We start from the raw sequence: 17,497 nt of genomic DNA, 5'->3' as shown, positions 1-17,497 counted from the left end.
TGGAAGTCTACAAAGATATCAAGAACTGGAGATAACACCGAGGGGACTCAGGTCCATTAAAAATCCTTCTTCTCCTTTTGAACTATCTGAAGAGACTGAAGTGAAATTTCAAGAACGATGGATAGCAGCAGCACATCGCTGCAGTGTGGAATGGGTTACTATTTCAATTGAAAGAGACAACATTAAAAGAGAGAAACTTATAAATGAGACCAAACAAGTATGCGAACAGATCACTAATGTTACATCAAGTTCGGTATTACAGACTTTTTTATTGAATATGAATACCAAGTTGGCCAGTTATGAAAAAGATCTTATGGATCGAAAAAAATACAAGTTGCAGAGGGATATTCGCGACTACGAGAATAACAAGGCTTTTCTTTTTTCCACCAATCAGCAGTCTAGGAGAAAGAGCGTGACTTTTCAAAAAGGGAATACCACTACCGACCAGCATAAAAATAGAAGCTTCCTTTCCGGTGAGAGTGGTGCATCGTCGGTAGATGAGGAGGATAGAGAGAATGAAGATTTTCCGAATTTACAAGGGGCTGCTAACCCAGAATCATTTTGGAGAACCTACAAGGGTTCGAATGGACAAAACACAACTACCAGGAAGCGAGGTTGGCAAGGATATGAACGCCAAAGAGACCTGGGCGAAGGACGTTATAAAAAAGGTAGATGGACATATTAAAATAGTAGATGGTACTATGGTACCGGATTATGTTGTTAATTTATCTAGTTATAATTTTGATGCCATAGAACAGTCAGTATTGGATAAAGGTTTAAAATTTATACCGACATGTGTACCTAGAAAGCATGAGATAAAAATTGAGATATGTAATTTAGTTCGTAAAATGAATCTAAGAGAGTATTTTTTTAATACTAATTATAATGAAATAACTGAATGCATTAAGGAAACAGATGCGGAAAGTAATGATAGCTTTTTTTCGTGTGAATCTGATCTGGAGGCTAATGCATACAGTTTATTAGACACAAGTAAATTAAAAAATAATAGCACGTTTATGCCTCCTTGCAAAAATGTAAATATACAGAGTTTCAACAATGCTTTAAATATAATAATAGATAAAGAAATGAGGGATTTTGAAAGTACAGAAAAAAACTATAATTTAACCAAAGAACAATGGATAAAGTTACAAAGTATGAGTAGAAATGAAGATATAGTTTTTAAACCATCCGACAAAGGGGGCAAATTGGTGGTAATGAATTCTGGGGATTATTTAAAAATGTGCATGGTACATTTAAACAACAGTGATATTTATAGTAGAATAGATGAGATTTATTTGAAACAAGCAGAAAATGCTTTTCAAATGATGTTAAAGAAAGGTATCAGATTACATTACTTCACAGAGAGTGATGTAAAACGAAAAATTATGTTAAAGAATAGTAGAGTAGCAGAATTTTTTTGTGTCCCCAAAATTCACAAAAGTTTGGTACAACCTCCTGGGCGCCCCATAGTGTCGGCTAATGGATTTTGTACATATAATCTCAGTTGTCTATTGCATGAGATTTTATTGCAGGCAGTATTGAAGTTGCCTTCATATATAAAGGATTCTTTTGACTTCCTAAGTTAAATAAAATATATAGTATGGACTAGAGGAATGTATTTTATAACGGTGGATGTAGTGAGTTTATACATCAACATTTCTCATAAATTTGGTCTTGAAGCTATATTGTATTTTTTAGGTGATAGCCCTAGAACTCAATATATATTAGAACTGGTAGAGTTTTGTTTAACTAATAATATATTTGAATTCAATGGCACATTATACAAGCAGAATATTGGAACAGCAATGGGGGCGGCTTTCGCCCCAGTTTATGCAAACTTATTTGTGGGTTTAGTTGAAAATACGTATATTTATAGACATGAATTTTTTAGAAAATATGTGGTGAAATATTATCGATTTATTGACGATTTGATTTTTGTTTGTGAAGGTGGAGAATGCTTGTCATCTGAATTTATTGAGTATCTGAATGTTAATAAATATGGTATCAAGTTTGATGACATTCAGAAAGGTAGTGAAGTTAATTATTTAGATATAACACTAAGAGGGATAATAAAACAGAAAATTCATACTAGTATACATAGAAAGTTTAATCAAATAAATTGGAAAATGTTCAGTAATAGTTGTCATCCTAGCCATACCTTGGCAGCTATTCCTTATGGGGAGCTGCTCAGGATTAAAAGACTGAGTAGCAATAGCAAACAAGCACAGGAAGAAGCACATAAAGTAGCCTCCATATTTATTACTAGGGGGTATCAACAAGACGATGCACAAGAAAGTTTTGATAAGATATATGGTAAGGATAGAACAAATAAACATATTAAAGATGATAATAGACATAAAAAGATAATATATGAGGATGGTAAACAAGACAAAGAAAAAATATTTTTTGTTACTAGATATACAATTTTTTCTCATAGAATGAATGGGTTGGTAAAACAGTACTGGAGACAAGTAAAATGAGAAGTTGTGTCATTAACAAATGTGGAGTTGATAGTATCTTATAAAAGAGGACGAAACCTTCAGGATTTCTTAGTGCATAACATATATAAAAAGCCAAGAGACAACATATTGGTGAACACTAATATGGTGGGAACTATACCTTGTGGAAAATGTTCCATTTGTCAGTATATTGTTACTAAAGTAGATTAGATAGGGGCTAAATATTTTGATACCAGGGGTACATATTCTTGTTTGAGCAGAGGAGTAATTTATGCTATTTTTTGTTTGTGTAAATAATATTATATAGGTGAGACCAAAAGGACATTGGCAGAAAGAATAAAAGAGCATGTAAGAGATGTTAAAAAGACTAAAATTATGAGCCCTATAGCAGAACATTTTAATGATAAACATCAAGGGGACATAAAATGTATGAAGGCAACAGTGTTAGAACAAATACCAATGCAATATGGGAATGCAGAATTACAAAAAAAACATGTTGAGACATAAAGAATCTGTGCTAATAATGAAATATAACACACTATTTCCTTGTGGATTGAATAAAGAATGCAACTGGCAAAGTTTTATATAGTTTTTTTAGCTTTAAAGGGTGACTGTACCTTAATTAATTATTTAATTGATTAATCAGAGTGTTAAATAATGATATAAAAAGAGCTTGTTTTAATAGGTGAATTTTTACTCTGTAAAGGCTGTGGCCGAGGCGCTAGAGAAATTTGTATTGTGGAATAAATTTTATTCAGGAAAGTAGAGCTGTTATTCACTGGTCTCATTTTTTTGGTGGTTTGCATGGAAGTATTTATGTTTAAAATGTTTCTTTGTGACATAAGCACAGTTAACTGAATCATTTGCGTATATTTTCTCTGTTTTCTTCCACTCTTACTTATGTCTGCACTGATACCATTATATTCTGGTACATTCTCCACATTAAACATACCTTGCATCTTTACTCTTGTAATCAACCTGCCATCACTTCATGTAAGCTGTCGATGCATGCTCAGATAATAGGTTTGCCTACAGGCAAGCTGCTTTGTTTACATTGTGTGTCCGTGCTTCCCTACACCTTTTTATGGCCACCAGCACTTCTGCTCTGCAAGAAAAAGTGCTTATGAACACATGAGCACGATGAGCAGCATGCATATACAATAAGTGCTGCCGCTCATCATTTTACCGTGCTTAAATCCTGTGGGGCCCACATGACTGTTAATGAAACACAGGGAGTGTTGTTTTACTGTTGTCCAGCAAGTTTTGTTTCTTCTCAGTTAGTGCAAAAGCATTAAATGCCTTAATGGCTTTCTTGACTGCAATAAGTAAAAATATAGCAAATTAGACTTCCTCTGGTATGTCACTAAGGCTGCTCAGTGTCATTCAACTTAAAACTTTAGATCCATAACCTCCTGTTTTCCGTCAGGTTCTTCTGCAGCATAAGAAATGCTAGATGTTGAATCATTTCCATATTGAGCCCAAAACTGAGTATAAATTTCCAAAAAAAAATGATGTTTGAGCTATAAGCTTATGTCTCAAGGAAAACATGCATTCTTTGCATTTTGCAAGCAATGGCCTACTCATTGGACTGAAGTAAATATGCTGTGCTGTAAATAAGAAGACATCTGTGCCACTGGTGCCGTAGCATGTGGAGATAACAGCAAAACTAGAGTTTTGATAAATGCCAGTGAAGCATGTGACTAATTCTGCTGTCTTGATTAATTACAATTCTGGTACAATGTTCATTCTTCCAGGCTCAATCTCTGACATTCCTGACAGAAATGTTAGTGCCTAAACTCCAACCAGTATATGAAACCTTGGAATACTTGATGCAAGGGAGACGTTGATCTTTCATACCATTAAACAAAAGTGTGAAGACCCTCTCAGTCACACGACTCATTCACCCATGTAACTCTACTTCTTAATATATTCTCCTCTAAGTAATGTAAGATCTAAAGTATCCAGGTAAGACTTACTAGCACAAGGTCCTCTTTTCGTATTGACTTAAAAACATTGGTCATATGACTTGCTCAGTCATGAAGATAGATGGAAGCAGTCAGCAGTTTATGACCTCAAACCTTTTTATTGTACTGTCAAACACTATGATAATCAGTCAAGACAAGTGGCAAATAAATATGAAACACTGGAAGAAAAAGAATAGTGTACCCCGAGTAAGCTTTAGAAAGTGTACATTTAAATGGATCTGTTCCTATGAAAGATATATCCTTGTCTCAATAGGAAGTCCTCATAAATTCACAAGGAAAGAAATGTCACAGTTGTAGTGTTGTGTAACACTTTTTTTCTTAATAAACTTGATGCTAAGCTTGGTGCAGTCCACAAATTATCTAATACTAATTTTATAATTATCTTTAAAACACATCTTTTTCTCGAGGATTTGTCTGCTTGACCACATCTTCCATGCAAGGAGTGACGCCTTCCACTTTTATTATAACGTTCCCAAACAGGATTATAGTGATGTTCAAATGTCTAACTTGCAGATGACTGGTGCATTCCCGGACTCCAATAGCATAGATAGTCACCATTTTCACATCCCATGACACAGGTTCAGATATCCTCATATTTATTGATTCTTAACCACATATATCGATATTTGACAAAAAAGATGTTTTCAAACTGTCTCAAAGCACTTTTTTCCCCTAAAAACATTGACTTTGCTACAGTATAATGACAAATTATAAATATAGATTTTTGTATGATACTTCAATTAGCTGCTTATTTGACTTTTGCTGTTGTAGTTACACAGGTGCAGAGAACTGAAGCTGGGATAGGATTCTGAATAAAGTTATTTTACTGATTTGTGAGCACATGCATTATACATAATCATTTTGGAAAGCATTGGATCACTTCAGTAATTCAGTTTCAAGTTTGTACAGGTCCTGCCCATGCTACTCTTAAAGGACTGAAACCTGAAGTGAAAAATTCAAGTCATAGGGTGCATATGTATAATGCTAGCAATCACTAGTTGTTTTATTGTTTTTTGTACCAGGTAATGTGAAAAAAATCATGCTTATTCCATGAATATATTGGTTTAATTGAACATCATTTGCCAATACTTATCTGAGAAATTATTCAGCCACATTTTAAATACATACAGCCTACATTTTGGCATATTATTCCTCAAACATGTGACCTGTTTGGTAGGCATTTTGGTGAAACATCCATATCATTTCATGTTTCTGACTGAATGTGCATTTTGATTGTATTTTCCCCTCTTTGTTTGTTTTCTTCTGAAGCAGTTATTTCCATTTCTAGAACATAGCATATGTTAATAAACTGATGAAAATGTTTCTTATTCTTTACCAGTATTAGAAAATGAATGATCATTTTAGGATTACAAAATATTGATTGAAAATAAATGTGATGTGACAGATGCATTCTTCCAGAATTTATGTGGTAATACATGATGGAATATAATGTTTTAGAATAATTTCATGCTGTACATAGCTGGACATTGAAACAATTCATCTCATCCAATGACTTGAAAGGGATATAGTGCCAAAACATATATGATGAAGTGCATTGTTCATACTGCATTGTAGAATGAAAATAATGATGTACATTGAAATGTTTTCTTATTACTACTCTGAAATGGATTTGTTTTAAACTATGTTTTTATTTGTTCCATGTCAAAATGAAGAATGCTGTCCATCATGTGCCTTTTCTATTATTATATGAGAAAACCTTATTTCATGCATCACATTATTATTCACTGTGGGATTTTCACACCTGGGCTGGTTCTTGGTCTTCTGTTGTATTTGCTTGCTGTGTATAATGACTGCACCTGGATGCCATTAAAATGATGTATACATTGTACAACAATCACTATTTAGAGATTCTGCCTGGCCAAGCATATCTGGCTGCTTATACTTTATTGGTATATTTCTCTCTGTTAAATACATGCAATTCAGAAGTAAATAGAACAATTAGAAGGTTTATATAATATCCTCTGAGGAATACAAGGAGGCAGCTGACAACTGTATTGCAGTCCACTAAGATGCCAAAATCCACTGCTCAGCTGCAAAATGCACCAAACAGCTCTAACAGTGAAACAAAACTGAGTATAATCAACATAGATTAAGTAGGCATATAAAGTACCATGCACTTATGTCATGGATATGAGTGGGACAGTAACCATATGACAGCAGTCCAGGGTACAGTATAGTACAAATATTGTAATTTATGTATAAATGTAAGCTAGAGTAGCCATGCAAATGATATCACAATCCTACACATTTTATTACTTTGTTAGTGCCTGACCTGACATTATGTACTGGTTATATATACATTGCAGGGACATTCTAGATATTAAGCAGTTGTGCAACTGAAAACAGAGGTCCATTACTGATAGATATGCCACACCTGATACAAGGACTTTACCTTCATAATAGTGTCTAAGACTGGCATGCCGTTTCCCTTTTGTCTGGAGTTTCCTCTGTGGTGCGCTTCCAAGTATCTAGGGGAACCTGTTCAAATTTATTGAAAGCACAAAACTCACTTTCTGGCTTCTAATTTTAGTACCTGTTCATAATTCTTCCACTGCTTTTGGCCACCTTTGCTTAGCCAGCTGCAACATCTTTGTGTTCCACAGGTTTTGTGTTCAGTGTGCTGGTCTTGACCTGTCAGTGGCCATTTGGAATATAGCAACCTTCATTCATTCTCACTCTTTTTATTGGCTATTTTTGTAAGATGCACACAATGAAAGGAAAGAAGTGGTCAGCTCAATATTATAAAATATTGTTAAAAAATAAAGATAATTTTGTTTGGTGACATTAATGCACTGCCTGCTTTTAGCTAAAATGAGGAGTTTTGTGAAGATGGATGACAATTCAAAGAATGCCAGCATACAGAAATCAAATTAGTCATACTATTTAAAAGCTATTTTTAAACTGCATGCCTAAAATGGCCATTTCTTTTAAAAATGAAAATAACTGAAAACAGTCCAGAACTTTGGCAAATATGCTTTTTGTTGATGTACAGAGCCCTGTACTCAGAAAATAATTGTCATCAACTTTATTTTCAAAGCGACATACAGGATAGGGACATTCTGCCCAAATGCAGTGTCCAGTCTCACTTTTCACTGACATTCAGACTGCATCTCTACTTTTCAACAAAGATCTATCACTGCTAAAATAGAGTGGTCTAAATAGCAAGCACCATCTACAACAATTGAAAGTGAATGTAATTAACCTTCATTCATCTCCTGAAGAATAGCTGATATGTAACATGTAAACAACAATCACTTAAGAACACAAACTGCACATGTTATACCTGCTTCAAAGAATACACACTGCACGTTATACCTGTAAAACATGCTTCTTCTTAGACTAAACTTCACAGAGCGCACACAGAAAATGCAGAAAATTCATAAGGCCTGACAATAGCATTTGCCAAAATTCAACAAATCAGCAAATATTGATCATTGACACATTTATGGGCCACCAATATAAATAATGTGCATTGGCAACACTTTTGTATAGTCTGATTTAAACGCATTCCTTTACTTGTTTATTTATTCACTAACTTTCGTCTACTAATACTACATCTGGACTTTTCAGCCAGTTCCTCATTATACTTATCAGTCCACAAACTGTGGAATTTCCTTGACCAACCTAATCTCCGTAGGTATCCTAAGTCAGTTTTAACAGTTTCCTCATTTTTATGACAGTCCAATATTTTTACATAACACAAAATCCATCTGTGAGTGATGCATGTATAAACACAGACAGGAAATAGATCTCTCATATCACCTCAGTAAACATAATATACATATATTGAGGTAGTAAAAAAATACCTGCACGTATGTATGCAATGTTTACTGAGGTGATCTGATAAACATAATATACATATGTTGAGGTAGTAAAAAAATACCTATACATCTCATCCTAAACAACTTTAGCTTTGATTTATTACTGGTCAAAATCTCACTCAAGAAAACAAAGTTATACATTATTTTCAATTATTACTTCTCCTCTATCTTCCTGGAAGAATGCATCAAATACCTAGACATGTTTGCAAGCAGCAATTCAAATCGAACACCTTTGTACTTAGTAGATTTTAGTTTCCCAAATAAGAACAGGTACTCCAACACTATCAACTGCTATTATGCTCACTCCTTTTTCAACATCTTTGAATCCATTTCAATATACTGCATAGTTACTTTCTATACTGGAGATGCAAAGCACCTAGACTATCTCCGGGATGCAATAAACTCTGTGCATATCTCCCAACCATAACAAATTACTAATTTTCTACCGAGTTTTGGGGTCCAAATAATGGGGTGCCATGATTCCTGAGTTGCACCCCTTAATTTCCAAATTACCCGGCTGTTTTATTTGACATATTTTTCCAGCTTTTTAGTTGACATCATCAATTGTGCGATGACGTGAGCTCCATGGAACAGCCTGCTGGAACTGAGATCTCAATAACGTGCGTGTGACTGCATGCATTTCTAGCTGTTAATGTGCATTTCCAGCTGTGATGAGGGTTCCTTAGCTGGCTGCAAAGTTAACAATGGTTCCTTACTGGGGTAGCTGTGGGATGGAACAAGGCTAGAATGGCGGTAATTAATATTTTGCTACAGAGTTTTCCTTAATGGCTATCTGCAAAACAGTTCTATGGTGTGTATTTTGCTTCAGAGTTGAACCGCAAGGTAATTAGTATTTGGTGTGTGTATGTGTGTGTGTGTGTGTGTGTGTGTGTGTGTGTGTGTGTGTGTGTGTGTGTGTGTGTGTGTGTGTGTGTGTGTGTGTGTGCCATCCATAAAAAAGTGTGAAACTTTCAAGAGAAGGAAAAAAGTAAGGAATGTTGGGCAATGAATGCAGTTTAGGGCTCTTGATTCACACAAAAACAAGTACAGATGTACATAGGGCTATATCAATAATGCACTAAACTGTTCTGTTTTTCTAGTGAATGTTTTGCTTAAATGTTTTATGTGGAGATGGTAACAGATTGAGAATATGAATTTATGTTTTGTTCTGTAAAAGAGACAGGCTATAAGTGACCAGAGATATAGAGAGTATGGACACAATGTCTACTTGAAAACCATGTGACTCCAAGCAACTCTTAACCAAACATCACTTTCAGGCCATATCAGAAAAGGTATATTTATATCCAGTGGGATTACCCGGTTAGCAAATAAATAATAAAATAAAATAAAAAAAGTAATGTCAGAAGGCAAGTGACTTAAAGCAGTAAAAGCAGCAGTGAAACAATCAATTATTGCAAATATTGATGTGAGGTTGGATACTGGTTTCATTAGATTATGATGCTCCTGCTTTCTATGAGTGGATTTTTTTCTGACCTAAACATTTATCTATCTGTAAATATTCAATTTTGTTTTTATTAGATATTATGTAATTTCAGTTCCACTGCTTTATAGTATTTCATTTGCTGTTCGATCATTTGATGGACATTTATTAATGCTGCATGTGTTTTTTTCATTGGCCCTCAGGATCAGCCCAGTGCCTTTTCTTCTTCCTGTACCCAACTGACTCATTCCATCCTCCACTAGGACAAGAGTCCTCAGGTCAATTCATTTCCTCAGTGAAGGGAGAGTTAGGTCTTAAGGAAAAGGCCAGTCTGCTGATTCAGCAGACTGCCTTATTCCCATCTCCTCAGAAGCTTCTGCACTCCACAAGTGCTGTTCTGAAAGCTGAATCTGTGTTATCACTGATGCACAACCTCCAGCTCAACAGTACATCTCTATGCAGTTGGACATGCTAGGCTCCTTGCTGCCAGCAATACCGCTGCACATCTGCACACATACCTCTCAATAATGAATGGAAAGTTCTGATTTAGATCTGGAACTGAGTCTGTTGTTCCCCTTTGTTTACCAATAGCACTGATTTCCTCTTTCTCACTTAACTGCAAGCATAGCCAATGAGAGAACATAAATAATGAAGTCATCTTCAGTCAAAGGGACAAATTCTATTGCAAATGAATTTTTGTACTACTGAGATACTTTCAAATACTTCATAATTCAGAGCACTTTTGCCTACTTTGCTTGGAGATGGGAAGATGACAAAATAACCTTCATTGCTGGAATTAGTGATCAGTGCATGGTGAGTCTGACAGTGAGAAGGCCTGTAGCTTGCTGCTTGTATCACTTCTTGACATTACTGGATCTGTATGTCTTGAAGTGACATGCTTCAGAAACTGCCTTCTTGAGTGGGAGCTAATGTCAGGACTAGCCGGCATGCCTGTTGATTGCCACCAATGCTTACATGCAGCAAAGATTGGTTCATATGTTCATAGGTTCATATGTGTGTACTAGACTAATGGCTCTTGGGCATTTACAAGCCTAGCCATAGGATTACTCTGGCATAGTGCCACCGGATCTTAGTTCCCAGTGCCTCTGTCGAGTAGAGCCACTGGAGTTATCCCCAGGGTGAATTTTGAGTTTCACATCCACTCATCAAGATTTCTCTTGAAGAGGGTCATTGAGGTGCTCTGCTTGACATGTATGGGAAGTCTATTCCATAGCATAGGCAGTCTCTGGGTTATGAACATGTCCCTCTGCATGTTCTGTTAATTGTGGTAATGAGGTTGAGGTCTCTGGAGCGTGTGGTGTGGAGGGATTGGGATTTCTTTAGATGTAGCATTTCTAACAGAGCTGGGTCAGACCTGGCTTTGTAAGCCAAGCCGAGATTGCCTCTAAGTAGGTGCTATGAGACAGAGAATAGTTGAAGTTTTTTGAGTCTGTCCATATAGGACAAGTGTTTAATGCCTAGGATCCTCTATGTGAGGTACTTTTGTGGCCTCTCCAGTTGTTGCAGGTGTCTAGTGAGGTACATGCCAAATGGGGCATTGTACTCGATGATTGGCCTAATGAGGAAAGAGTAGAGGGAGATAATGACCTTTTTCTTCCTGGATGCAAAACCTTTTGTAATGAGATGTGCCACATAGAAGGACTTTCTGACTACAGTGGCAATGTGGTGATCAAAAGAGTGGTTGCTGTCAAACTGTGTTCCCAGATCTCTTATAACACCTTCTGTGTTCAGTGGATTACCATCAGTGTGGTAATTCATGGGAACTGGGTTTTTCGTAAAGGGGATGATGACACATTTTTTGGCATTGAGCTTAAGGCCATGGTTCTGACACAAGTCGTTGGGCTCAGTGAGGCCATTCTGTAGGATGTCAACATCACTTGGAGAGTTAATAATAGCTCCCAACTTGCATCATCCCTTTGTGTTGGCCTGGACTTCAGAGAAGTAGATATTAAAAAGGAGAGGATCCAGGACCGAACCCTGTGAGACTTCACTCATGACTAGTCAGCAGTCTGACTTGGAGTCAGCTACTTTTACACTGTGGGTTCTATCTGTGAGCCAGGTTGCAACCCACTTAGTGATATAGGGGTTGATGCCTAGCTTAGTGAGTTTTTCTATGATTCGTGAGTGGGGAATGGTATCAAAAGCCTTAGCCAGATCTAGGTAGGCTATATGAACCACCTTGCCTTCATCCACAGCTCTGGTGACTGACTCAAAGAAGTTGACCAAGTTGAGCAGGTATGATCTACCTTTCACAAAACCAAACTGTGTGGGATCCAGAGTTTTGAGATTCTTATATCCTTGTTTATTACGTCCATGATGATGCATTCCATAGCTTTGCATATCAGGCTCATCAGGCTAATGAGGCGATAGTTGCCAGGGTCTGTAGTTGCTCCTACTTTGTGGAGAGGGATGACTGTAGCAGTGCACCATTTGGTAGGGACAAAGCCTGATGTAAGGCTGTGATTGAACAGGGCACACAGATGATGTGCCAGTTCACTCTGTAGTTCATGTAGAACACAGCCAGTGATATTGTCAGGTCCCATAGAAGCTGTATTCTTGACCTTGGACAGTGCTGTTTTAACCGGTGCAGCAGTAATACTGGGTGCCTAGCAATCTACTGGTATTATGATTGGTCCTTTGGGGGGTGAGGGGTAAAGTTGGCACTGAATCTGTCACCCAGTATACTGGCAATATCTATTGGCTCAGTATAGGAGGTACCATTGTGCAGTAGCTCAGAGCAAATCTGGGTATGGCCATGGAGATTATTTACATAACTATAGAAGGCCTTTTAGTTGTCTTTACTATCTGCTGCAATTCTTTTTCATAGCTAGCTTTAGAGGATTTGCTGAGGGAGCTCAACTTTTTGTTGAGGCTGATAAGGGAGTTTTTCCAGTCATGGGACTTCACCTTATTCCGCATCAGTTTCCTCCTTCTGTTGTAGAGTTTGTTTATGGCAGGGGACCACCAGATTGTCTTCCTTTTTTTTGGAGGAGAGAGTCTTGGTTCTTTTGGGTATGGCGAGATCCATGCATTTGTGTATGTGTTCGTACAGTGCATTGTTGTATGATTTGGTGGTCATACAACTATTCTCCATTTGCATGGGTGCCATGAAGTTAGCCACTTCTGTTTTTAGGATCCCCAGAGTTAGCTTTGGATAAGTTTTGTATGGTGGTTACCTTTGCGGGGGTGGGAGGAATGTGGATTTCCAAGGTGATTAATTTGTGATCGGATCTAACCAGGAAGGAGCTGACTATTGGTGTAGAGCAATGGTCACCCATGTTAGTAATGACCAGGTCAAGGATGTTGCTACCTTTAGTGGTGGTAAGAATGAGCTGGTCCAGACCATTGGAATTAATGAACTCCAGAAAACACTGGGCAAGTGTATTGGTACGTGAGTAGTTTTCCCAGTTAATGGAAAGGTAGTTGATGTAACCTAGTGAGAGAGTGTTAGCTTGGACCCTAATATTCTCCAGGGTGCTTACGAATGTGGAGTGTGAGTTTTGGGACATGGTTGGGGACCTATAGCAGGCTACAACCTGAATTGCTGTCTTACCCATTGTTAGCTGCACCTGAAATATCTCTGATGCGTTATGTTGGACTACCAGTCTAGAGATGTGTGCATCCTTTATGAATATGGAAACACCACCACCTTTGGAGCTTCGGTCCAAGTTCTGGGGCAGCAATGTGTGGAATGAGTTATAGCCTGGTAATGAAGGGGTGCTTTCTGCTGCCTTGAAGCAGGTATCTGTTACAGCACAAATGTTAATGTTCTCCATTTTAAGGAGTGCTTCAAGTGAGGGCATTTTGAGATTTTGGACTTCTAGCATTGAGCAGCATATCCCTCAGATTGCATTTGTTTGCAGCTGTTACGGTGATAATTTGGTCTTTGGAACACCACCTAAAAAGGCACTATAGGGGTGTCAAGAGCCTTGGCCAGTATCCGGAAGCCCAGAGGTGACAGATGCAGGCCATCTCTGGCAAAGCATCGAGGTCTGTCAATCATGTCATCCCAGGCAGACAGATACTGGATCCCCTTAGAATGACACCAGAAACTTAGCCAATTGTTGAAATCAATCATTTTCTGCTTGTACTGTGGTATCTTTCTGGGTGATGGTAGGATGCTGCTCAGGGCTAGGGTCATATCCTCCTGGGCTACATAATCCGAGAGCTCCTCCATGTCTCCTTTCATGTAGTACAGAGAGGTACATCTCAGATCATTCTCACCCACATGTGCAATGACAGAGTGATATTCGTACCTGTTGTTGAGGGACCTGAATGCATGCATTATGTGATGGATCCTGGCACCTGATAGGCAGCTAACTGTTACTTTCTCCTTATTCAACATAGTGAGTGGGACATCAGTGTGCCTCATTATCAAATCACCTATGACTAGTGTGTTGGGCATGCTGTTTTGCCTTAGGGGCTTTGGTTGATTGGCACACTGTTTAGGAGAGTTATGTGTTTCAGGATTAGTGTTGTGTTGTGGTGGTCGAGTAAGTTTCTGCCTTGGACGTCTCTGTTGCTTGGGTAGATTTTTATTGAGATTCTCCATGAAGGTGGGTGTGTAGTTTGTGTTTTTATGTGAAGGCAGTGCTGGTGTGTGTTCTGGAGGGCTATGTGTTTCATGAGGTGTGGTGAAAGTGTTGACCATCTCCTATTGACCAGCTATTCTGGTCTTTGCTGAAGAGTGTGTGGCTTCCAGTTTGGATATACAAGTGCATCTGTCATAAGTCTGAGTGTTGGGAGGTAAGAGGAGAGGGTTGTCGGTGTACATAAGGCAGTTGCTACATTGCCTCAGGATGCTCAAGTTCACCAGGTTAATAGAAGAAAGCACAGGGAACTGACCTTTAGACATGCCTGGATGGGTGGGCATTGATAACAAGTACTGGATCTGTTTCCTTGTAGAACATTTAGTGTTGGTAGCACTTTTGTGTGCTGCAATAATTGCCAGAAGAAGTCTGGTAAAGTGCTGGGCTAATACGCTAGTATAAGTGCAGGAAAGGAGAGAACTAGTAGATCTAAAGGACAAATTGAAGAGCAGACTTTGGCACCACTCTGGAGCTCACAAACAGTCTTGGATACAGCAAGTCTGTATCTGGACTAGACTAGTTACAGGAAAGGTGGAAAACAAGCGCAAACACAGGCTTTTAAACCATAAAGTTGAGAGAGATGGAAAAACTGCCCAAATGGCCAATAAACTATAATTTATGGGCCAGAAACCACTCCTCTTGTGGTAGATAGGCTAGCTAGTGCTTACCACTCCCAATGATATGTTAGAAGGCTTCCCTCCAACACAGAAAGGCTTATGTGGCTCAAAAGCTTACAAACAGTCCTGGATACAGCAAATCTGTATCTGGACTAGACTAGTTACAGGAAAAGGGGGAAACAAGCACAAATGCAGGCTTTTAAACCAGAAAGTTGAAAGAGATGGAAAAAGCTGCCCAAACGGCCAATAAACCACAATTTCTGGGCCAGAAACCAGTCCTGTTGTGGTAGATATGCTACCTAGTGCTTACCACTCCCACTGATAAGCTAGAAGGTTTCCCTCCAACACAGAAAGGCTTGGGTGGCTCAGAAGCTTACAGTGTTGGATACAGCAAATCTGCATTAGTAACTGTATTTAGAGCACAACCTAGAGCTGTTTACTGAATTTCCTGTTTGCACTTATTTTTAAAATTGTTCTTTTCTCAACACTTGCATTGTATCTGTCTTTGGCCTAGCACTCTTGTGTGGGGTCATTTACTGCACTGTTATAACTTGTTGATACTTGTGAACCTCTGCTATCTCTGAAAACACAAAAAAACAAAACAAAATCTTGCTTTTTTCCCACTTTTCTGAGATTTAAAAAAGTTCAGTTACAGGCTTGCTGTTCTTGAACTGTTTGTAAGTTTCTGTGAAGCCATTTTTTGCTTGGGCTAAAGGGAAGTCTCTCTGTTGATCATTGGCAGTGAAAAACATTGAGCAGCCTGCCTGCCCCTGTGGGAGTGGTTACTGACTTGAAACTGTAGTTTTATTGGCCATTTTGGGTCAATTCCAAAACTCCTTCATCTTCATCTCTTAAAACCCTCTTTTGCGCAGTTTTGCGCGTTTTTGTGCATAGCGCAACAGCAGGCAGCGCCGCCTAATTGGGTTTAAACTATTCCTGGCTCCACAAAATCTGCTCTTCACTTTTTCCCTTAGAACTGCTCTATCTCTCAATTTAAGCACCATATTCTCATTCTAAGGCCCTTCACTGGTCCAATTAAGTAATCCTACAAGTTAGCACTATTAAACCATAAGCACTACTCACTCTTATACTCTCTACGATTACCCTGTCCTCTATTGGTCCATCTTAAATTCAGTTTCCCTATTACTCTAGCATGTCCAAAGGTCAGTCAATGGTTTCCTCTCCAGTCCAGCTGGTGAATCTGGGAATTTTGAGGCAATGTTACAACTGTCTCATGTACACGGACAACCCTCTCCTCCTCCAAACAGGTTCAAATATATGTGAGAGATGCAACTATTTAGCCAAACTGGAGGCTGAGCTCTCTCATCTCAAAACTGGTGTAACCAGTCAGGAGGAGAAGGTAACCTTACACAACACAATTCCAGTATCACATAGTCCCACCACATCAGCGAACCAAACACATAAATACACAAAACATACTCGGAGGCTCTAAATAAAAATCTACCTAAGCAACAGAGACCTCCAAAGCAGACATCCAAGCAAACGCTACCTCAAAACAAAACACACACAACACATAACCCACAAAGTCAGTGTGCCAAGCAGCCACAGCCCTTAAGGCTGAATAACACACCTGATACTCTTATTATAGGTGACTCTATTGTCAGACACACTGACGTCCCGCTCACCAGGCTGAATAAAGACAAGGTCACGGTGAGCTGCCTGTCGGGTGCTAGGATCCGACACATAACGCAAACACTCAGGTCACTCCAAAGCAAATACAAATATGACTCAGTCATTGTACATGCTGGTGTGAATGACCTGAGACGTACCTCCCTGGACTACATGGAAAGAGACATAGAGGAGCTCTCTGATCATGTAGCCCAGGCTGGTATGACCCTGACCTTGAGCAGCATCTTACCCTCACCTAGAATGATGCCACAGTACAAAGACAAAATGATCAATTTTAACAATTGGCTAAAATTTTGGTGTCATTCGAAGGGGATCCAGTGTCTGTCAGCCTGGGATGACATGCTCGACAAGCCACATTGCTTCGCTAGGGACGGCTTGCACCTGTCACCACTGGGCTTTCGGATATTGGCAAAGGCTCTTGCCACCCCCATAGTGCCTTTTTTAGGCAAGGCTCAAAATTCAAACCCACCCCCATAGACAGCATAAGGAACAAGAAACTAAGGGTAATGCTGCTAAACGCCAGAAGTCTTAACCTCAAGATGCACGCACTCGAAGCTCTCCTCAGTATGGAGAACATCGATATCTGTGCAGTGACAGAAACCTGGTTCAAGGCTCCAGAGAGCACCCCAGCACTACCAGGCTATACCTCATATCATGCTTTTCGCCCCAAAACCCGGACCGAACCACAAAAGGAGGGGAGTTTCCATATTTATCAAGGATATCCACACCTCCAGGTTAGTGGCATTGCACGGCGCATCGGAGACCATCCATGTGCAACTAACAGTGGGCAAGACTGCTTTTCAGTTTATAGCATCCTACAGACCACCCTGTCAAAGTCAGGAATCCCACTCGGCTTTCCTGAAAACATTAGAGAACATGAAGATCTCTCCGAA

Source organism: Protopterus annectens, chromosome 1.part1, assembly GCF_019279795.1.
Source record: "Protopterus annectens isolate FY-2018-M chromosome 1.part1, PAN1.0, whole genome shotgun sequence".
NCBI lineage: Eukaryota > Metazoa > Chordata > Ceratodontiformes > Protopteridae > Protopterus > Protopterus annectens.
This window is presented reverse-complemented; position numbering follows the sequence as displayed.